The sequence below is a fragment of the Callospermophilus lateralis genome, chromosome 10 (genome assembly GCF_048772815.1).
Source record: "Callospermophilus lateralis isolate mCalLat2 chromosome 10, mCalLat2.hap1, whole genome shotgun sequence".
Lineage (NCBI taxonomy): Eukaryota > Metazoa > Chordata > Mammalia > Rodentia > Sciuridae > Callospermophilus > Callospermophilus lateralis.
Window position 1 is genome coordinate 128,493,119 of NC_135314.1, and position 25,257 is coordinate 128,518,375.

The 25,257-nt window shown below is 36.2% G+C and overlaps 1 protein-coding gene and 1 pseudogene across 8 annotated transcripts in view; one reads left to right on the forward strand and one right to left on the reverse strand.

Moving 5' to 3' along the window:
• Nek11 (NIMA related kinase 11) overlaps nucleotides 1-25,257 on the reverse strand; it is a 315,212-nt gene that overhangs the window by 280,915 nt on the left and 9,040 nt on the right. The gene's annotated exons all lie outside the window — the stretch shown is intronic.
• LOC143408708 (nuclear speckle splicing regulatory protein 1 pseudogene) lies at nucleotides 4,882-6,905 on the forward strand (annotated as a pseudogene).

A 25,257-nucleotide genomic window follows, 5' to 3' on the forward strand; every position in this document is an offset into this window, starting at 1 on the left:
GTCTCACTGAGTTGCTTAGTGCCTCACTTTTGCTGAGGCTGGCTTTGAACTTGCAATCCTTCTGCCTCAGCCTCCTGAGTTGCTGGGATTGCATGTGTACACCACCGCTTATTATTTGTATTCTTGATGGTTTCCATTCTAACTGAAGTGAGATGAAATCTCAGTATAACTTTGATTTGCATTTCACTGATTAATTAGGATGTTGAACATTTTTTCATATATTTGTTGGTCATTTGCATTTCTTCTTTGAGAAGTGTTTAGAGCATCTTTCCATTTATTGTTCGAGTTATTTTCTTGGTGTTATTTTTTTTTTGAGTTCTTTGTATATTCTGAATATTAATCCCCTGTCAGAGAGTCACTGGCAAAGATTTTCTCCCATTCTGTAGGCTGTCTTTCCATGCTCTTAATTGTTACCTTTGCCACACAAAATCTTTTCATTTTGAGACCATTTCACTTATTGAAACTTATATTCCATATACTTATTATTTCCCCCATTTTACAGATAAGGAAACTGAGACTAATAGCTCAGGTAATTGTCCAAAGCTGGTGGAGAGATTGGGATATAAATGCAGCAATCTTTAACCAACAGTTTAAATTTTGATAATATTAACTGAGAAAAGATTAGATTAAGAAGGGGCAGCTCCTTATATATGCCAGTTTCCATGACTTTATGTCTCCACATATACTATTTCTCTGCCTAGAACACCCTCTCTTTACCCTTTCTCAGTTTGATTCATATTCATCGTGTAAATCTTGACCCCTATGTTCTCATTTCTAGAGATCTTCTTCAATCTTTAAGTGCACCTCCACCTAGGATGTCCTGTAAGTGATTGCAAGTGCCTATTTACACCTTTGTTTGCCTGACTGGTCTGTAAGTTCTTTGAAAGAAAGATTCATGTCCAATCTTTTGTTGTTGTTCATAACAGTTTTTTATTGTATAATAGATTTTTTAATTGTTATACATGACAGTAGCATGTATTTTGACATGTTATTCACATGTGGAGTATAAATTCTCACTGTTCTGGTTGTACATGATGAAGAATTATACTGGTGGCATAATCATATTGTTCATAACACTTTTATTGAGATGTGATTCACATATCATTAAATTCACCTTTATAAAGCATATGTTAGTGATTTTTAGCATAGTCCCAGGTTTTTGAAACATCATAAATAATTGATTTTAGAACATTTTCTTTTTTTTAGAATTTTTTTTCACTTATTTATTTATTATGTGGTGCTGAGGATCGAGCCCACTGCCTCGCATGTGCTGGGCATGTGCTTTACTGCTGAGCCACAACCCCAGCCCTGAGAACAATTTCATGATCCCTATTATAGACTGAATTTTGTTCCCCCCAAATTCATGTTTAAGTCCCAACTCCCAGTATATTAGAATATGACTGTTCTTTGGAAGTTACATATTTACAGGTGATTAATTTAGAATGAGGCCATAGAGTGTCCTTATAAGAAGAGAGGGAGAGACAACAGGAGCACAGTTGCACACACAGGAAAGACCATATGAAGACAGAGCCAGAAGGGGCCAATTGCAAGCCAAGGAGAGCAGCCTCAGCAGAGACCAACACTGTCAGCACTTTCATTATGGACTTCCAGCCTCTAGAGCTCTGAGAAAGTAAATCTGTTTTTCAAACCACCCAGGTGTGCTATTTCTTAAGCCAGTCCCAGAAAACTAATACAATCCCCAAAGAAATACTCATTAGCGCTCATGTCCCCATCCTCCTTCCCATACCCCCTGGCAATCACTAATCTATTTCTGCCTCTATGGATTTACCTATTCTGGATATTTCATATAAATGTAATAAGGCTTTTGTGATTGTTTTCTTTCACTTAAAATAATATTTTTATTTTTTATTGTGCACTATAATTATATGTAATAGTAGGATTCATTATGACATATTTGTACATGCACATAACATAATTTGGTCAAGTTCATTCCCCAGTACTCTCTTTTCTATCCCCTCCTCCTTCCCCATGGCCCCTTTCCTCTATTCTACTGGTCTCTCTTTTAATTTCATGAGACACTCCCTTTTTCCTTTTATCTCTCTGGCACCCACATATAAAAAGCTAACAAAACATGACCCTAGACTTTCCAAATCTGGCTTATTTCGCTTAACAAAACATTCTGAAGAACAGACAGATTGGAACAGACAGATTGTTTTGCAAAGTGGCCACATCATTTTACACTCCTGCCAGGAGTATATAAATGTTCCAATTTCTCCACATCTGATACTTATTATTTATGTTTTTTTATCCTAGTCATCTTAGTGGGTATGAAGTGACTTCTCATTAGAGTTTTGACGTACATACCTATGATAGCCAAAGATGTTGAATATTTTTCCATGTGCTTCTTGGCTATGTGTGTATTTTTAAGAAATGTCTATTACTGTTTGTTTTCATATCCCCAGCCCCCAATCCAGCACAGGGCATACAATAGAGGTTCAAACAATTAGAGTCATAAACCACTTGTAGCAGAACCACCCAGAACTCCTAGGTCCCTACTGAGACTACTGGATTAAACTTTCCATGCTCCAGAATCTACATTTAAACAAGGTTATGAAGGGTTTTCTGTCTCACACTGAGGTTTGAGAAGGAGTCTCTTAATGTGGAATTATATATTTTTAAACACCTGAAGATCCACAACATATGCAGAGGTAAACTTGATCTATGATGTTCTAGATCACAGAAGGGGACTAGTAAACAAGAATCACAAGCAGAAGTTTGTTGTCAATACATGGTATCATGTTGAGTTTGCTGGCCCCATCTACCATGAAAGTCACAGAAGGGGTCCCATATTTGGTGGGATGTAGGACAGAATGTAGTCCTTATGGGGAAGGTATGCTATTTCAGTTTCTGGTAGACTTCATCTAATTTTAATTCTTCATTATGAGCCAATAAAATATCTTGGTATTGACTATATCTAAAATAGAATGAGTCTATAGTCAAAAACAATATATATGATTTTCCCATGTCTATTTGCTTTCCCCTACTTCTTTCTCTTCTCTGAAAAGGGGAAAACAAAAATTTACTGACTCTACACAAACTATTCTACTTTAAAAAATACCAATCCATGAATATACTCTTTTCTGGGATCTACCAGGTTTCTTGGTTTCAAATAACACATAAGACTCACTTCCCTGAAACCCAAAAAGAACTTAATACAGGTTAATCAGTGTGTAATTGATTCTCCAAGAGTTTTCTGGGTTGGGCTAAACTAGGGATACCCTCACCATTATCACTGGTGCTGAGTCCCATGGCATTGCTGTTTAGGAACTCCACCTCAATGCCACAGGTACCACCAGAGGAGCCTTTCTGAGGCCTCTGATTCTTGATGTCATCAACACCTAATTCCAAGTTTAAAACATCAGACTGTAGAGTTCATGATGTTCTATTGGCAGATAATTGAACTAATATTGAATGCATCAATGGGCACTGAGCAACATAGAGGTATTTTTAAAAAAAAACAAAAAGCCAAAGTCCCAATTGATGCCTTCCAGGAGCCTTGATTTTAGGTAAAACTCTGGCACATACGAAAATCATTAGGCAACAATTACGAGTTTCCCATTACTAAGGAACACAGAGTAGGGTAAGAGAACAAGTAGCAATATAACTGCTATGTTGTGGCATGAGCTATATTAATTTGCATATTACCATTTAACTAAAGAATATATATACTTGGCAGCTTCCATCAGCCCTGGGTCTTTGGTATTTTCCAAACTTGTAATCTGGACAAGAGAATCTTCTAAATTAAAGGACAAAATTCCTTTATACCCACTCTCTGCTCCATTCTCATCATTATGGCCTGATTTTTAAATCAACTTCTTGAAGCATATTTTATATACCATAAAAGGTAACAATTTTAAGTGTACAGTCCTAATGGTTTTGGAAAATTTACACATTTTGGTAACTACTGCCACAAATAAAATATAGAGCATTTCTATACCCCATAAAGTTCCCTCCTGCTCCTTCAAATCCTCCCATGCCTGGACCCAGGCAACTACTGACACACTTCTGTCATCATAGGTATATCTTTTCTATATTTTCAAATAAATAGAACCATGGTATGTATTATTGTGCATGCATACTCAGCATAGTATCTTAGAGATTTAGCATCAAGGCCTGATTAAATAAGGCATGGTGACATTAGAGATATAAGTCTACACAGCTCTGGCTAACACGGAGGGAGAGGAATCACCACATTTTTCCCTCCACTCTTTTCCAGTGCCAAGTCCAACCCACTGACAGTCATGCTCTGATAAGGAAACTCAGGCATTCCCTGTAACCACTTACCAAGAAAAATGGATATAAAGAGATTATTGGGATAGGGTGGACCCAATCAATGAAGATAATCTCCCAAGAAAATCAGTGAATCTTGGAAATGAATGGACCTTGTATGTCATACAATGCAAGACCTTTGCTCCATGGTTAAGACACTTCAACAGGTTAGTGTTTATTCTGGTACTACCTCCTCTAGGACCTGAATTCAGGTCAATTCAGGTGACACACCATCAGATCCTTTTCTCAGAGAACAACAGAAAAGAAAGGGACAGCATGGAAAACAGAAAAAAGAAAAACTACAAGAGGAGATGGATCAGGGTGGGGAACACGATTAATACAGTTCAGATAGGGTACAGTTGACAGAATGCCCTGAAAGTTAGGCATGATTTAAATTTGGTCTGACAGGAGGATTCAAGAGCTATAAGATCTTTGCCAAGACATTGACATTATAAAAGTAATATTTGAAAAATCATTAGAGTGTCACATCAGTGTTGGCCACATTTAGCAGATAGGAGCAAGATGGTGATTCTAGGCAAGCAACACCATTTAAGTGAGAAGCTTCAGAGAGAAGCCGCTGAGAAGCAGGCCATGATCCAGATCAAATTGAAAATTCAGAAAACCCTTGCAGAATATTCTACTAAGTATGAATATGACAGTATTTATGATGGAATGCAGGGATGGGGGAAGGAATAAAGTAATCCCAAATCACTGCTGAGAAAATATCAGAAGTTCAAGTATATTTTCAACTTATTAAAAGTAGTTGAGTTCAGGAAGAAAAAAAACAGAAAAAAGGGAAAAGAAAATATACAGGGAATAAAAATGAAAAAGGGAGAATTTAATGAGAAATAGGCATTTGAGACATCTGCTTATAAAAAAAAAATACTGCAAGAGAGAGCTGAAGAGGAAGAAAAAGTGGGCTGCTGCACTGGAAGCACTTTTGGATGTAACCAAGGAGAAAGTTCTCAGTGGATGAATTTTACAGGCACCTATAAATCAAGCAGTTGAAGAAAAGGAAACACCTGAATGCAGCTTTCATGAAACCAGGTCTAAGACAAAAGAAATCAAGAGGTTACTCCAATAAAATAAATTCTGAGAACAGAGTACCACAGGAGCAATGCCTTAGCAAACTGGCGTTAAGGAGGAAGAAAACACACCAGACAGTGACCAAGGATGATGGATTGGGAGATAAATAAAATGAACTACAAAGGAGAAAGGCTCACAGAGACCTCTAAGAATTACTTCAAGCATCACAGGAATCAAACCCACTCACTGTCATCTAGCAAAGAGGGCATGGTGCCAAATACCACACCAAAAATTCCAAGTCAAAAGTATGTGAGAAAAGGGAAGATCCACACCATGAGAGGCAATCCAGAGACCAGGAGAATTATTACACTGACTTCGACCACAGAAAAGAAGTCTATCTGGCACTGAGAGGCCAGTCATACCTATTGGAAAAGGTATGAAAAAAGAAGATAAATTGGGGTGTGGTGGGGTGGACATCAGATAGAAAGAAACAACAGAGAATGGAAAAAGTAGAAAGACAGGGAGAAATATCTCTTAATATAACAATGTTATGGGCAGACCGCACAGAAAACATACCAAGTCCATTTTTGTTCAAATTGGATAGTCTTTATTTAGCTGGTTGGCCTGTGACTGCTCCCTGCAGGACCCAGACCTGTCTCTGCAGGGAACAGCCTTGAGCCTGAGCATTTCAGAGTCTTTAAAGCAAAAACCACATCCAGGTTGATGAAGCTAAGCAAGCAGGGGTATAGAGCTGAATTGAGCTGTTAGCGAAATGATGAAATGGGTACATTGATATTTTCCACAGGACTTGTTATGCCTCCTCCAGGGTGGCATAACAACAAGCAAGCAGAAGGGAAGTGGGTCAAGATGACCCTAGTTGAGTACAAGTTAGAGAATGGTTACTAAAGTCTAGACAATCAATCTCTGACAAGGTACATTGCCTAAGAAAAACGAGAACCAAAGAGATAACAAGTTTACATTGTATAAGAATTGCCATTTTGTGATACCAAACATGCTATGCTAAGCAATTACTGATAGGTACAGAGGCAGAGTGTTCCCATAGAAGAAGCATTTCTGGTATGACATGGAGTATCAGGGTAAAATGGAGTCTGTTTCGTCATTGCCCATATAACAACAAAAAAGAGATAGATAATGAAATGACCATGACTGGTACACTGAGAAAGGAGGAGAGAAGGAAGAGAAAGCAAAACAAAACAAAATAAAGAAAGAACTACACGAAAGTGAGGAAGATACAAAAATAATTATAAGTGCAGAGATATGGAAAAATAAGAAATAAGTGTTCCATCTTCAGAAAGAAATTGAGACAGAAGGAAAGGCAGCCCCGTTTCTAGGGCAAAGAGATGAGTTTCTTGACCAGGAAAGATCCAGCAAAATGAGAAACATGGAAAATGAAAAAGAGAGAAACCCTCTAGTTCTGAAACATTACTGGGAGCAAAACCCAGACTCACAGAAGAAACCTAGAACAAGGCAAAGAACAAGAGCGACCATCAGAGGCAAGGAGCAAGTTTGCAACATGTAATAAAAATAAAAGGCGTCTCTTAATTTTTTCAATTCATAAGGGTGACTGACCTCCTTCTCACCTGGGGAATGAGCAAGACAGCCAAGCATTCCTGCTCCCAGGGGTGACAAGGTCTGGCCAGCTTAAGACATGAGCCCTGCCTGAGGCTACACCCTCTGCTGCCTGTGGAAAGGATGAAACAAGTTGAGGCTTGGAGCAAGGAGGATGAGGGAACAGGGTGGAAAAGCTGCCCAAGTGTACCTTCAAAGGATAATTTCAAACTGTGGTTTCAAGTATTGGGGGACACCATCAATAAAGTTATAAAACCCCTTCCTAAAGGTAGGGAGGGAGGGGGAAGTACCGGGGAGTAATGTTGGCCAAATTATGGTGTTATATTGTGTGCCTGTAATAAAAAATCCCACCACTATGTACAACTATAATGTAGCAGTTAAAAATGTGGAAAATAAAAAAATAAAAGTAAATAAGCCCCATCTCTAGCAATTGCACATCACTCAGGGGTCTAAATATCCTTCACCAGAAGAGCTTCACTTCCTGCAGTTCCTCTAGGTTTATCATCTGTATCAGGACTTACCACAGTAATAGCCAAAAGAGCCTTTACTTTACGGCTGCAGACTTATGAAGGGTCTCAAATATGGAGTCTCAACAAGAGCTTCAACTCACCATTCACCTCTGTCACAGAGAATCACCAACAGCTTGGAAACATATTCACCATACAAGTTTAAACATGTGCCCCATTTATGGGCCACCCCAACTCTAATACACTTAGAATAAAATTTACTAGAATCCTATAATTATCTTGTAATATAATCACACTGTACTATATTTAATGTGTATTTTTGTGTTGAATGTAAATATTTAAAACATTCCATTTTTTGTTGCCCTATGATACAAAATCTTACATAGTTCAACAAACTTCAAAAAAAAAATGGAAGACAGATCTCTCTCAGCTTTAATTAGACTCTAATCTCTATCACTCCATTTGCCCTTCTAATAGCTATTGGTGTTCACATCCTACTTTCAGTCTAAACATCAGTTCATGAAGGTCAATGGATGTGACTGCTTCATCTCTAAGGTCCCAAAGTCTCTTTGGCAGCATCAACTAGATGTGTGTTGAAGCATTTATTGCTGTTCTCATGGACAGTAGAGAGTTAAACTGGGTAAAATTTAGACTTTTTTATTCTCTTAAGAGACAGAGACAGAGACAGCACATACATCTTTGTGTACACATAAGGTAAGAGCTTCCATCTAATACGTAGATGGCAAGAGAAACCAAACCTATCTTATGCCAGTTAAAATGGTCTCTGAAGATAAAAAGATCTCTCCAAATTTATTTCTCAGCTGAATTGTGATTTTCCTAGTAAGAGATTAAAAGTATGGCAATGATCTATGTTTAAGCTTTTTATTCATTTAGTCAGTGAAATTAAAATACTGGTGGATGGTAATTAAATGAAGACACTTTGGACCTTGAATTAATGCTGCCATTAGAAATACTGCCGTGTCCTCATAGTCAGTCTGCATGTTACATTACCACCATCTGCTGTTCATTACGGCCAACTTTTAAACAATGACTTCATTCTTATTTCCCTTACTGAATATTTTATAAATTCAAACACCACATATGCTTGTGACCACTAATTTCAACCACTGTCCATGGTGTCTAACAAGGGTAGTATTTCCCCATTTGGGCTCCTCACTACCTACACTAGCATCAATAAGAATGGTCTAGGGTAAGGGATTAGTGTTATGGTCAAACAAAATTTGGGAAATGCTGTAGCTACATCCAGCTATTACAGTCACAATTTTCTCCAGCATATTTAAGGATCTAAATAGTCCCTCAGTAACAAATCTGCTTTAACTTTGTGGAACCCAGTGTTTTTTCAACTTTTTTTAAATCGTGGAACCCTTTTAATGTAGAACACCTAGTAATAATTTTCAAGGTGCCAGAGTTTGGTGCTCTAGGGCGTAAGGTCAGAGGATCCAGAGCCTGTTCTGAAATTGCAAAGCTCTTAATGTTTCATTGTATCAAACACCTTCAAAAAAACTAGATGAGTTTATAGCATGATTTCTGCTTATAAATAATCTGCCTTCAGATTTGCATGTGTTCTTATATCACCTCCAAGAAAACACAGTATGGCAAAGTAACACTATTGTCACTGTCACTTCACAACAAAGTTATTTTACAAAGTAAAAGAATCATCCCACCAGTAGGCCTCAAAATTTTTTTCCAGCAACGCTTCTCAAACTTCTCCAGCAAAACATTCCTAACAACAGTGAAGGATAAACTTAAGACTGCTAGGACTATAAAAAGCAAGATATGTCTCTAAAATCTCATGTGTTATCTTAAAAATTCATGCAAGAAATAGTGACATATTTTTGAAATTAAAAATATTCAGGGTTATCCACTTCAATAGTGTTTTTAATAATAAAAGATTTAAAACAACCCAAATACACATTGATGGGAGCAAGAGTTAATAAATTATATCAGAGCCATACCATGGAAAACACTGTGGAGCTATTTATAAAAAAGACTGGGGGAAGCTGTACATGGTGACTCACACTTGTAATCCTAGCTACTCAGGAGGCTGAGACAGGAGGATCACAAGTTTGAGGCCAGTCTGAGCAACTTAGAAAGTCCCTGACTCAAAATTAAAAACGAATGAGGATGTAGCTTAGTGACAGAGCACTTGCCTAGCATTGTGAGTTCCTGGATTCAATCTCCAGTACCTACCCCCAAGAGAATGAGATTAAGGGGGAGAGTGGAAAGAAGCTCAATAAGGGGCACAGAAACAGAGTGGAGGAATTATTTCTGGTTCATCTTTAGCACAGTAGAATAACTATTGGTTAAAACAATCTATGATATATTTCAAAATGACTATAAGAGTATGAAATTGCCAACAGATAAAAAATGATTAATTGATTAATGTTTGAAGAGATGGAAATACTTATTACACTGATTTGATAATTACACAGTGTATACATATTTTGAATTACCGTAGTGTACCACATAAATATGCACAAATATTGTCTTGAGTAAAAAAATTTTAAGAATAGAGAAGTTATCTATATACTAACATGAAAAGATTTCCAAGATATTGGGAAAGGGAGGGGGCAGGGGATTAGCAAGAATGGTGGAATGTGATAGACATCATCATCCATCATACATGGTTGATGTATGTCTTCATACATCATTCATGTATGAAGACACAAATTGGTGTCAACATACTTTATATACAACCAGAGATATGAAAAATTGTGCATATACATGCATTAAGAATTGTAATGCATTCCACATTCCACTGTCATTTATTTTTTAAATCAATTTAAAAAAAGAAAAAAACAAGAAACAGAAATGTATAATATGCTAATTTTTATCAGAATGAAGAAAAATAAGAATCTATATTCTAAGTTGTTTATACATAATAAAGTAACTCTGGAAAGATTTTCACAGGAAACTCTTAACAGTGGTTACCTTTGGGGAAAAGGGTAAGAGCTTGTAAAAGGGAGGATAAGAATGAGAGAAGACTTTTAACAGTATACCTTTTTATATTTTTTGAGCCACATGAATATGTAACCTGTTAAAAATCATAAAAAAATTTAAAGATCATGCAAGTTTTTACCTTACTCTATGACACATTTGCCTTAAAATTTTCCATATATTTTCACAACAGTAAAACTAAATTAGATTTAAACTCATGAGTGGTGAGTTATCTGGGACATTATATATGATCCAGGGTGAAAAGTATGGGTTTAGGCCAGTTAAAATCTACTTAAACCCTATGCCTTCATTCCATTTGGAGAACCAGCACAACATCAAAAAAATCTGGAATCACTACTAAAAATACTTGTTTAACAATTTGGATTTTTACCTAGAAGCTGGGGCTTTTTAGACAAAGAAGTGTTAATCTCAGTGTCTCAGGACTCATACTCAAAATTAGTACTTAACTTACTTTGGAGAATAACCAGATAAAACATGACAGTGAGATGGCCACCAAAAATGTGAATATTATAGAATCATAGCCATTCCTCCATGCCAACAGTGCCCAGTGGAAAGCCAACTGCTTGGGAGGCAAGAAATCCCAAAGGCAAACTTTCCGCTTTATATTGCAACAGAACTGGAATTTGAAATTCTCCAACTATTTTCAACATATCTCAAAAGGCTTGTTGATTACTACAAAACTAATCAGTTTGTATTAAGCCAAACTATTTTTTACTATGTTTCCTAAATTTATAAAAAAGTTTCTTTTGATTTTACTTTCATAGCACTGTTACTAAGATGCTTTCTATGGAATATATATGAAAAACATATGGCATTTCTTTATATGAAAGATAGGGTCCAATAAATAAATAAGATTTAACTCAGATATAACTCTGATGGAACAAGAATGCAATGACTGGTGTCAATAAATGTTCTCAAGAAATCTACATATTTTCCCAGAAAATATATTCTCAGGCAAGTTTTATATCCTTGTGGACCTCTAAAAATGGCTTAACAAACCCACAGTGCCATAAATGTCTCCTACACTCTCTCAAACTGAAATTTCATTTCTAAGTGTAAATGAGGCCAGAATTAAAAAGACAAACAGCATGAATAGATGAACCAGTGCAGCACGGACAGCAGGGAGGCATTTGTTACTGCTTTCATCGATTCTGATTCCATCTCAGAAGGCTGTTCTCTTTGGAATCCCTTCAGAGAAACAACAGGCAATGGGGATGGCAAAGACTTAAAACTCCACTACAATCTCCTGATGATCTCTTAGATATTCATAAGTGGCAGAATGAGTCCACCTTTAGGTTTTATTTCAGTTGTAATAATGAGTTATGAATAATTGATCACTAGGTAATAAATTATTCAGGTAGGCACACAGTTTCCAAGGAATCCTGGAGTGAGTCTAGTTAGTGGCATAATAGAAGCCAAAGGCAGCTGCGAAGGGACATCCCACACAATAACCCCACACTGCAGAGGCATGGGTAGTTAGTGCCTCTCAGTGTGGGCTTTTCCAGAAGGGGCCATATTTATACTTTTTGAATTTTTATAAAGTAGCTGTTCCCACTGGGTACTTATAGTGCTATTAAAATACTGAGCCCTGACCTCTTTATCCATCAGACCGGAATATTTGTTATCAGCTGAGCATGACTTTTGCTGCTAAAACTAGTGTTAAAATGAAAAACTAAGAAACAAGAATGCATACACACACTCACTTAAAAGCATGTGTGTGTTTACACACACATGAGTTTTTATGATTATGTGAGGTTAGCCAAATAATGCAAAAGTAAGCTTTACCTGGGGGGAAATTATATACTGTTCTGTTTTCGAAAACTTTTCAGTATTTACTTACCCCTTATAATAAACCCAATACTCAACTCCTTTAAAGATAGTACGACCTATGTAAAATTCAACCTCAGATATGTCAAGTTCAATTGAGCATCCAAATGCTTCACTTCCTGTCTTGCAAATCACAGCTGTCATTGATCTATCTTATAATTTCCATTTCTAAAGCAATTCTGAAAATATTAGAAACTACATATTGGAGCTCGATAATTGCTACAATGAAATATTTTTGAAACAGCAACTTGAGTTAAAAGCAGTTAATCACCAAAGAGCAAATCCAATATTGTAAAAAGCAGATTGGCTGATCTTGTCCTGAAACCCACAAGTACACATGATTTGATGAGGTTTATGGGATGAAAGACATAGAGGTAAGAAAGGGAATGAAGGGCAATTGGGCCACAAATCTGGGGAGGTGGATATGGCTTAAATGTTCAGGTTTAATAGGTTTGCTCCAAATTCAAACTAATGAGAACGTGGGAACATCAACTAAACTTTAATGAAAATGCCAAGTGACTACTACTCATGGGAGAGATTGGGAAAACTGACCCCCCCAAAAAAAAAAACTGACACCCAAATATATTCTAATCAGAGACTTAATGTTCCAAATTTTCCACTCTTAGAAATTTGGAGCTGGGCAAGGTGGCATATGCCTATAATCCTAGTGGTTTAGAAGGCTGAGGCAGGAGGATCTTAAGTTCAAGGTCAGCCTCAGCAGCTTGGCAAGGTCCTAAGCAACTCAGCATGACCTTGTCTCTAAATAAACTGCAAATTCAACCAGTTTAACATTCATGTATCATGTATCATGGTCCAGGTTTTGAATTTTCTAAATATAATTGTTAAGGTATGATTGATATACAATACACTACACACATTTTTTAGTGTGTAATTTTATAAAATTTGACCTATGTATATATCCATTACACCACTTCCATAATCCTAATAATGAGCCTATCCCCCACATGTTTCTTCATGTCCAGAGCTTACTTTTTTAATAACTAAAACTTAGGTTGAGTTTTTCATATAACTACCCAAGCATAGCACTGCTGTACTAATAAGTATATAGCATGTCAAGGTTCATACTTGTATCAGGTAATAAGACCTGTGAAAGCAGCTAAGAAATACTCAAATACTCATACAATTGTGTTCTTATTGAACTATGAACAGGAATTCAATTTCACAGTATTTTAATGAAGGTCACAACTGTTTATTTTTAATATTATATGAAATTATTTTTGCAATGAATAATTAGTGGAGTACACAGACCACTTTTAGAATTCCCTGATGTCAAAAATGTTTGTTTCCCACTTAAATGTCCACTTCTTTCCAAAACTAAGCTTAGAAATAACTGAGCAAAGAAGCTATTAATTACATGAAGAGTTGTTTTTCTTCCTCACTAACTTTTAAGTCATGGACATCACTCCAAGTTTATTAATTAGGCCTGGATGTCAAGGCAACTAAACTTTTTCCCCAAGAAAAATCAGTTCAAGGGTATTAGACTGAGCCATAAAGTAATTTTAATTGAAGAATTTACCCCTTTTCATTCCTTTGAACTTTAACTCATACTGTTTCCCGGTGACAGCAGTAGGAGGAAAAATTCTCCCAAGAAGGCCACTCAAATAGAATCAATACTCAGAAGGATGAGGAATGCCTATAATCCCAGCAGCTCAGGAGGCTGAGACAGGAGGATCATGAGTTCAGCCTCAGCAAGAGTGAAGTGTTAAGCAACTCAGTGAGACAATGTCTCTAAAAAAAAAAAAAATAAAAATAGGGCTGGGATGTGGGTAAGTGGTCAAGTGTCCCCCTGGAACTAAAAAAAAATGAATTACAGATTATACTTGAAGATATTGTACTTTCTTTGGGGATGGGAAATTAAAGTTAATTAATATTCTCTTTGAATGTTTTGATACTCATCAACCATTAAAAACCATGGATTTTGGCTACTTAAGTTCTTCTGGACCTTATTAAAAACTTGTTCAGGAAAGTCCGTTTTTCAATAAAGGGGGAGGGGAGCTTGAACTAGACAACACCCATTAAGTTTTTCTCTTGTATATTCTGCATTAATTCTAAATATCTTACTTATTGAATAAGTGGGACAAACATTTTAAATAATAGGCTCTACTTACGAATCTTATACTTTTAAAATCTGGGGTAGTTAAAAATAACATTATAAAGGTATCAGCATATCCAATAATATTTTTATTATTATTTATTAAAATAGTTTAGTTATCCCCCCATCTCATACATTTAAATGAAGAACTATAGTCCTAATTTTCTGAGGGTACTACTCAGTGTTAGCAAAGCCATCAGCTTCTCTATTCACAAATCCACAAAACACCACAATGGAAGAATGGAATGGCATAAATAAGAACTTAAACAGTCAGTCTGAAAATCTAAACAAATATACTATAGTAATTTGAACATATGTTTACTGTCAACATTAATATGTCTGAGTATTCAAAATAAATCACTTTTGCTTTCTCTCATAGTAACAAAATTTTTTTCTGTTTGGGTTTTTTAAATTTTATTTCTTCCATATTTTTATTGATGCATTCAATTATATGGAAGAAATATATTGTTTTTAAAAAAAGGAGTTTTGAGTGTTGTCTTATTCCTAAAAGCTTTTAGTTACTAAGTCATCAGGCTCTTTTGGCCCCCTGCCCAAGCCAAAAAAGAAATTGAGGGTTTCCTTGCATCCTACTCATACTAAAATACTTTATTTATTAGTCACCTCTCGTGTAAATATTAAAAACCAGGGAGTGGGAGAAGTACAAAGTTTCTTTAATGCTAACACATGTAGCAAACTAGCCTCAGGAAAATCACTCACTTTAGAATATTGACTTTATTACCATTACATAAGTCAGAGTAATGATGTGTCTTTGCACGTTCTCTTTTTCCTTTCTATCTTTCTAATGTTAGATGTTGTAAGATAGCCCAAATCTCAGGGCTTGACCTTATCACAGGCAGAAATTGATGAAGCCCAAAGTGAAGTTCAAGTTCAAATTTGCCCTTTCCAGATTTACCTATGATAGCCCAAGCCCAAGATCCCTTAGAACCTGAACTATTTTAAGAGAAATTTTAACATGCTTTCATATCATACTTTTTTCTTAAAATATAAGATTAAAAAATTTAAACTGATGACTACAATGTAAAAATTAAAGAAAATTGTTTTGAAATCTGGCAGGCTAAATGGCAAAAAAATCATTAGTTTCCTCCAAATTGCTTTCATAACTCTGCACTACATAAACCACTGAATCCTATTAAGTTAACTCAGCCCACTCAATAACCCTAGTCTTCTTTCATAGATACCCACTGGAGAGAAATCATGTCCATAATACAGAAATAATTGCTTTAATAAGAGCACATTGAACAAGCTCAAAGTTGGAGTCATTAAATCTACTGATATTTTGTCTAGATTGATTCAAAACTTGTAATGATATGCTAAAATGATTAAATAAATCAGACAGAAAAATTCATAAATGGGTTTCAGTAGGTGTAATATATAAACACTAGCTTAGGCACTTGTTAAATAGCCTATTGTTTAATATCATTTGCTATCAGCTATTAAATGGCAGGAATTACTGTCACAATTGAGTTATTAAAAATTTACTTCAGATATTATAAATTCCATGCATTATAGTAACAATAATTACTCATTTTAATTATTTTTGTCATTATCCAGCTACTATGATCAATTTATTAAACTTCTAAAAAGAAATAATGTCCTTTTTATGAACAGTGAAAACTTATATATAGAAAGAAGGATTTTTTTTAAGTTTAGTCCTTATAATATGAAAACTGATTTCTCAATTTGTCAGAAATAAACTTAAAAATGGATGAAGTGCTTTTTTTCTAATTACAACTGAGCCTCTCAGCAAATGTAGCCATAATTTAAGAGACCCCAAAATACTTCAATTTAATGACATAGAATGTCTGTGACTTGTCAGTGATTGAAGCATACAGTTCATTAGTCTTCCAAAGTTATGCTGTTGACAGGATATGCCAAAATGATCATTATATCAAGTCTCTAAGGACCTGGAAAGAGGAAAGTAACAGTCTAAAGAGAACGTCAGAACCTAGAGATCCATAAAGAGGGGGCCAAGTGATATTAAACCATACAGACTATGATGCAGGCATTTAGAATGGTGCTTTTAAACCTCTATACCATTTTAGGGCCTCTTACACTGAATGGAACTGTTCCCCCACAGTTTTGCCTAATTCAAAATCCTGGTCCTCTAGCAACCAGGAGCAGCTCTTAGACATGCAAATGCTCGGGCTCCTCCCACCAGACTACAAATCTATAAATCAAAAACTTTGGAGGTAGGGAGAGCCCAGCAATTTGTATTTTAACAAGCCCTCCAGACAATTATGACACCAAATAAAGGGTAAAAACTGCCAGCTACTTCTTAGTCACTCTTAAGATCTCAGCTGAAACAATGCTTCTCAGGGAAGTCTTGCCTTGCCCAGCCTCATGCTGCCAGGTTAGGTGGGTCCATTATACATCACAGCGACCAAGACTTTATTTTACTTTTTAAATTTATATATTTATTTATTCATTTATTTATTACTAGGTATTGAACTAGGATCTTGCATGTGCTAGGTAGCAACCAATACTTTTCTTTCACAGTAGTAGGTACTGCAATCTATAATTACTTCTTTTTATGATTGGAAAATTAGTGTTTTTATCTCCCACAAGACCAGACTCTAATTTTAAGCCTACTTGTCCCTTCAGATTACCTTGAAGATCTCAAAAAACTCTGATACCGGGGCCACACTCCAGGCTAAATAGAATCTATTCGTCTGTGACTTGGTTATCTGTATCTTTAAAATATTGTGAGTTTACTGTTCAGCCACAGTTAAGAACCACTACATCAGACTCAAGTTTCCTGAGGAGCCAGTGACCAGTAGTAAATTGTGATCAATATTTGTTGAATAAGCAGAGATTTTTTTTTGGTTTTTGGGTTTGTTTTTTGTTTTGTTTTGTTTTGTGGATTTTTCTGTTTTATTTTGAATCTTGAACATGGTACAAAATACCAAATACACAAAAAGAGTTCAGTCAAAAGTAAGTCTCCTTTTCTCCCTATCCTCTATCTCGGAGGCAACCACTGAGACCAATGCCATGTTTCCTTAAAAGATTGAATAAATTTTTGTTAGTGCATACAGAAAGAACCAAAAATTGGATGGCTGGATCTTAGATTATTTTCTGGCTTCTTTATACAAATCTGCATCTTTTTTTGTAAAATGTACATGTGTTAGTTTCAATACTTTGGGGGAAGGAGGTTCCCTTAAGGATAATTGTATGTTTCTGCATCCAGAACTATTTCATAGAGAGACCATGGGTCTGAGGATTCCCAGAAAAATAGAATGTTGTTCTGTGTTATAAGGATGAGACCCCTTATCTGGCATAAGGGAACAATGGTCCAATTATTCCACTGTTGTTTGGGGAATATTTTCACCTCTGATTAGATATTCAGTCTCTCCAGAATTTCCATCAGAAAATCAAGGAATGAGATAACTTTTCATTCTAGGTCTTGAATTAAGAATTAGCATAATGGTTTATGGATATATCTTGTCTAGACTTAGTTAGCATAAGCTCTTCACCAAGGCTCCCTGCTTCTGGGTATTTTAAGATGAAAAGCTGAGGCCTGGTTCCAGTATGGTGACTCAAACATTATTCGGTCTTTCAAAGACACTGTCCCCCTTCAACCCTATGCCAGATGGTGGTTCTATCTTAGTACAACACTTTGAATCTGGGCTGTTAAGTCTGACATGCTCTCAGGAGAGACTAGGGTTTAGAAAATTGTGAGTCTATACAGTAATAGACTCTAATCCTAAAACTAGGGTTTTTTTAAAATTGCCTTTTAAAAATTTTACCGCTGCATTAAAATTTTACATAATAGTGAAATTTGTTGTTACATATTCATATAGGCACACAATATTCAACTGCCTTTTTACAACTTTCCATCTTCTTCACTCTTAGATCTAAAATCACTCCTCTCTGTTGTAAGTGAAACTAATTCTAGCAACAACTCCTGGCCCCCTCTCCTCCATTTTGTTTCCATGAATGAGTGAGAAATTAGTTTAAGACTTTTAAAAATCCACACAAATACAGACCCAAGAACTCCTCAAGGAGGCCAAGCCCTGAAGTTCTATGTATTGGCTGCTTGAAGACATTGAAAGTCTTAGAGGTCTCTCCTATTTTGAGCCATCCATGGACTGCGTGTGGGCCACCATGCATCAAGCCTAGTGGATAGGAACATCTGGTGTCTGGGAATGACAGTGGACATTTCCTCTGGTTAACTGCCCTGACACACTGTGAATTTCTGTCCCACTCTGCCATGTCCCACATAGCATCTGAGATGGGTGTAACCTGCCAAGATGCCAATCAACCTGCTGACAGCAAGACATCAAGAAGCAAGACTCCACCCTTGAAATCTTATCCCTGCCTTTGATGTACCCGCTTAAGTAAACCACTAAAGCCATCTTTCCTTCGTCTAGTTCCAGCTCTTGTGTGGACTGGATATATCATGGGCTCCACTTTTGTAAATACATTTCTGATTCTTTGTCTATTGTTCTCCACTAATTATTTTAGACTTAAAGTTCTCAGGTGGCTCACACCCTCCTCAGCAGGAAGAAGAACCCCCTTCCCCCATGAGACACTGGCTGTCGCCCCTTATACTTTCCTATTAAACTTGTGATCCTCTTCTCATGTTGTAGACGTAGGAGGTTGGGAAGAAATGCCCTCTTGAGAGAAAAAGCATTTCTATGTTATTATGTTGACCGCATGATTTAAGCAAAGGACAAAGTATAGGAGCCACAGTTAAGGGGGGAAATGTTTGGATATTTACATGGACAAGAGCAAGAGGGAAACATTAAAGTTCTTAGATAATAAGAGAGAAACCAGGAAGATAAGGACCATAGTTAGCCAGAAAGAGAGCCAAATTTGGCCACTGCAACATATCTAAGAGCAATCTGCCACACAGATATTTAAGTTTTGTTTTGGACCATTTATAAGTTGTTTTATGTCAGTTAATTCTGACTCTTTCAGATTAGAAATGTTTTATCTTCTGATTTGGCTCCCTCTCTTGATCAGTTCAGAGCAAAGATTCAATATTAATTTTTTTTAGGAGAGAGAATTTTTTTTAATATTTATTTTTCAGTTTTCGGTGGACACAACATCTTTATTTTATTTTTATGTGGTGCTGAGGATCGAACCCAGCGCCCCACGCATGCCAGGCGAGCACGTTACCGCTTCAGCCACATCCCCAGTCCAAATTGTATTAAATTCTTAATAGTTGATCAAACATACCCCAGAAGAAAATCAAGTCCACATAATAGAATGATTATATCTTGTGATGAAATTGGAAAAAAAAAAAAAAGTTGTTACCTGTAAAAGATCATCCAATGATAAGATGAATGTAGAAATTCATTGCAGTGGTGGAAATAGTTATAAGTTAATCATGTATTTTAGGTTTAGTCAACCTCCTTGGCATCTCTTTTCTATTAAAACACTTGCATTGTGTTAACTCATTAAAATCTTTTGGGTTTGTCTTTACATCTCATAGAGAGTTAACATGGAGGAGAAGCCAAGTGGGATCCAAGATGGCAGAAGAGAGGAGGTACTGTTTCTGACTGCTCTGTGGAATGAATCCACGAAAGCAGTCAGGCAGCATCTCCACAAGGTTTCACTTAGACGGAATACAACATCTCAGAGCATGTGACAGGACCCCTATACAGCAGATTTTTGCAGAACCACCAGAGCTGCAACCACCTGTGCAGAAACCAGAGCCTCTGTGCTCCAGTAAGACTCGGGACTCTGGACCCAAAGCCCGAAGTTCTAGTGCACACAGGGCTCTCGACCAGTGTAGCAAAATCACCTATGCTCCCACACAGGTCACATGGCTGCAAACTAGCCACAGCACAAGGCCATCCCAGCTCCCCTCACTTCACCAGACACCCAGGGGCTGGAAGCAGACTAATTCCATCTTGGAAGACCTTTCTCTTCATTTTTTGGTGAGCATGACTATCAGTGTGGATCTCCATTTGAACAGATACCTGGTTTCCAACTTCCTCCCCCTCTTCCCCTCCCCAGCTGCGATTACTTGGCACAGTGACTACCCAGCACAAAAACCACTCTCAGTTGATCAGGAGCGCAGTGCAACCAGGGCGCTGCCCACTTGGTGTGAGCCTGAGGGCAAGAGGTCCTGCAGTTGGGTCCTGATAAGCAAGAGAGGGGAGGGGTCTAAAACCCGGAACAAAACAGAGAGACCAGGAAGGGGGAAGCTCCAGGCATGAGTGGGATACCATACCGGGTGCACAAGTCTCCTCACCCTGGTTACCAACACCACCCTGAGGACAGAGACCCCACCTTAAAATAGAAAACTCTACCTACTAGAAGAGAAGAAAAGCAGGAAGGAAACGGAATTTTAAGACTTTTTTTTCTTTTCTTATCCTTCTTCTTTGCCTCTACCCTTCTATCCTCTGGCCCTCACAACCCCAACATATATGAAACCAAGAGCTTTGCATGAAATAGAACATTGAAAACTGAGTCACCAGAATAATATAATATAGAGGAATTGCATAAGCCCCCCCTTTTTTCTTCTCTTTTTCTCTTTCTTTCTTTATTTCCCTTCGTTTTTCTTCTCTTTCTTCTTCTTTCAAGCTCCAAATTTTACTATTTTAACATCCTGTAATTTTCTAAATACATATGTGTGTTTGTTTTTATGTACTCTACTGTCCTCCCACATACTTGTCTACCCTAAATTACCTCCTGTGCATTCCCCTGCTACTAACCCTCTTCATTAGAGTTCTCCTCCAAATTTCCAAAGTTATATTAACCCCACACCCTTACACCTTTCTCCCTTAGCATATTGTCCTATACCCGACCCCCAGTTCACTGTCCACCACCAGAAATTATACACCTTTTATGAAACTACTGATTATATTTTAAATAATAATTGAATCCAACATTTCTGGACATTGAGACTAACTATAAATGTTTTAATAACAACAATTTGTTCATAGGTGATGTATTGTTGATATTGGGATCAGTTTACATTGTCTTTCCCCACAAAGGAGGGATCTTGAAACCATACAAGAGCACTACAAATCTATAAGATAAAAACATTAACACACCAGTCCCACAGAGCTGGAAAGAAAGAAACATGAGCAACATGAAAAGACAAGGGAAGAAAGTACCACAAACAAATCAAGACACCACATCATTAGAAGAAGAGCTATAGCAGAAAAAATTACAGAGAAAGATTTCAGGATATACATAATTAAAATGTTTTTTGGTTCTCAAAGAAGACATTAGAGAACAAATACAGGAAGTGAAAGATCACTTCGACAATGAGCTATATAAATAAATCCAAGAAGCAAAAGATCACCTCAACAGGGAGATAGAGGTTATATTAAAAAAAAAAAAAACCCAGAAATCCTTGAAATGAAAGAAATAATAAACTGAATTAAAAACTCAAATGAGAGCATCACCAACAAAGTAGACCACTTAGAAGACAGGACATCAGACAATGAAGATAAAATATATCATCTTGAAAAAAACATAGACAACACAGAGAAAATAATAAGAAACCATAAGCAGAACATTCAAGAAATATGGGATAGCATAAAAAGACCAAATTTAAGAATTATTGGGATAGAGAAAGGCATAGAGGTCCAAACCAAAAGAATGAACAATCTATTCAGTGAAATAATATCAGAAAACTTTCCAAACATGAAGAATGAAATGAAATCCAAATCCAAGAAGCCTACAGGATGCCGAAAATGTGCAAAATCACAAGAGATCCTCACCAAGGCAATTATAATGAAAATACCCAACATACAGGATAAGGAGAGAATTTTAAAAGCCAAAAGAGAAAGGAATTAGATCATATACAGGGGTAAACCAATTAGAATAATGACAGATTTTTCAACACAGACCCTGAAAGCTAGAAGATCCTGGAACAACATATTTTAAGCTCTGAAAGATAATGGGTGCCAACCAAGAATCTTGTATCCTGCAAAGTTAAGCTTCAGATTTGAAGATGAAATAAAAACCTTCTACAATAAACAAAAGTTAAAGAATTTATAGCTAGAAAACTGGCACTACCAAACATTCTTGGCAAAATATTTCATGAAGAGGAAATGAAAAACAACAATGAAAAACAGCAGAGGGAGGTAGCTCCCTAAAGGAAAAACTAATCAAAGAGGAAAACCAAGTCAAATTAAATAACAAAAATAAACAAATATGGCTGGAAATACAAACCATGTGTCAATAGTAACCCTAAATGTTAATGGCTTAAACTCACCAATCAAAAGACATAGGCTAGCAGATTGGATTTTCTCAAAAGATGCAACAAAATGCTGCCTACAGGAGAATCATCTGATAGGAAAAGACATACACAGATTGAAGGTAAAAGATTAGGAAAAATCATACCACTCACATGGACTACTGAAGCAAGCAGGGGTGTCCATACTCATATCAAATAAAGTAGACTTCAAGCCAATGTTAATCAAAAGGGATAATGATGGACATTACATACTGTCCAAGGGAACCATACACCAACAAGACATAAAAATCATAAATATATATGCCCCCAAACAATGGTGGGTGCAGCTATGTTCATCAAACAAACTCTTCTCAAGTTCTAGAGTCAAATTTACCACAACACAATAATCGTGGGTGACATTAACACACTTCTCTCACTACTGTATAGATCTTCCAAACAAAAGATGAATAAAGAAACTATAGAACTCAATAACACAAATAATAACTTAAGACTTAACTGACATATATAGAATATTTCAACCAACATTGAGCGAATATACTTCTTCTCAGCAGCACATGGATCCTTCCCTCAAACAGACCACATACTATGCCACAAAGCAACTCTTAGCAAGTAGAGATACTACAATGCATTTTATAAGATCATAATGAAATGAAATTGGAAATCAATAACAAAATAAAAAATAAAAATTTGTGCATAACATGGAGACTGAACAATATGCTACTGAATGAACAATGATAACAAAAGACATCAAGGAGGAGATTAAAAAATTCTTAGAGGTAAATGAGAATACAGATACAACATATAGAAATCTCTGGGACACTATGAAAGCAGTACATTCATTGCATAGGGTTCTTCCTTAAAAGAAGAAAAAGACAACAAATAAATGACCTCACACTACATCTCAAAGTCCTAGAAAAAGAAGAACAAATCAGCAGCAAAACCAGTAGAAGGCAAGAAATAATTAAAATTAGAGCTGAAATCAATGAAATCGAAACAAAAGAAACAACTGAAAAAATTGACAAAACTAAAAGGTGGTTCTTTGAAAAAATAAATAAAATTGACAGACCTTAGCCACACTAATGAAGAGAAGGAGAGAGAGAACTCAAATTACCAGCATATGTGATGAAAAAGGCAATATTACAACACACATTACAGAAATACAGAGGATAATTTGAAATTGTTTTGAAACCATATACTCCAACAAAATAGAAGACATTGAAGGCATCGACAAATTTGACCATATACTATGCCATAAAGCAACTCTTAGCAAATACCAAAAAAAAGCAGATCTACCCAGTTTTGAGTCAGAAAGATATACACAACTTAAACAGACCAATATCAAGTGAGAAAATAGAAGAAGCCATCAAAAGATTATCAACCAAGAAAAGCGCAGGGTTGGATGGATACACAACCAAGTTTTACAAGACCTTTAAAGAAGAACTAATACCAATACTCTTCGATTTATTTCAGGAAATAGAAAAAGAAGGAGCACTTCCAAACTCATTCTATGAGGCCAATATCTCCCTGATTCCAGAACCAGACAAAGACACTTCAAAGAAAGAAAACTTCAGACCAATATCTCTAATGAACATAGATGCAAAAATTATCAATAAAATTCTGGCAAATCAAATACAAAAAACATATCAAAAAGATTGTGCACCATGATCAAGTGGGATTCATCCCAGGGATGCAAGGTTGGTTCAACATTCGAAAATCAATAAATGTAATTCATCACATCAATAGACTTAAAGATAAGAATCATATGACCATCTCAATAGATGCAGAAAAAGCATTAGACAAAATACAGCACCCTTTATGTTCAAAACACTAGAAAAACTAGGGATAACAGGAACATATCTCAACACTGTAAAGGCTATCTACACTAAGCCTCAGGCCAACATCATTCTAAGTGGAGAAAAACTGAAGGCATTCCCTCTAAAATCTGTAACAAGACAGGGATGCCCTCTTTCTCTACTTTTATTCAACATAGTTCCTGAAATACTCTCTGGAGCAAGTAGACGGATGAAAGAAATTAAAGGAATATGTATAGGAAAAGAAGAACTTAAATTAGCTCTATTTTCTGATGATATGATTCTATACCTAGAAGACCCAAAAAGCTCCACCAGAAAACTTCTAGAACTAGTAAATGAATTCAGCAAGGTAGCAGGTTATAAAATCAACACCCATAAATCAAAGGCATTCCTGTATATCAGTGACAAAGCCTCTGAGAAGGAAATGAGGAAAACTACTCCATTCACAATATCCTCAAAATAAATAAGATACTTGGGAATCAACTTAACAAAAGAGGTGAAAGAACTATACAATGAAAACTATAGAACCCTAAAGAAAAAAGTCAAAGAAAACCTTAGAAGATGGAAGGGTCTCCTTTGCTCTTGGATAGGCAGAATTAATATTATCAAAATGACCATACTACCAAAAGCACTATACAGATTTAATGCAATTCCAATAAAAATCTCAATGGCATTCCTCACAGAAATAGAAAAGGCAATCATGAAATTCATTTGAAAGAATAAGAAACCCAGAATAGCTAAAGCAATCCTAAGCAGGAAGAGTGAAGCAGGAGGTATTGCTATATGAGAACTTAAAACTATACTACAGAGCAATACTAACAAAAACAGTATAGTATTGGCACCAAAACAGGCCAGTAGACCAATGGTACAGAATAGAGGATACAGAGACTAACCCACAAAATTACAATTATCTTATGTTAGACAAAGCTTCGAAAACATGCACTGGAGAAAAGATAGCATCTTCATCAAATGGTG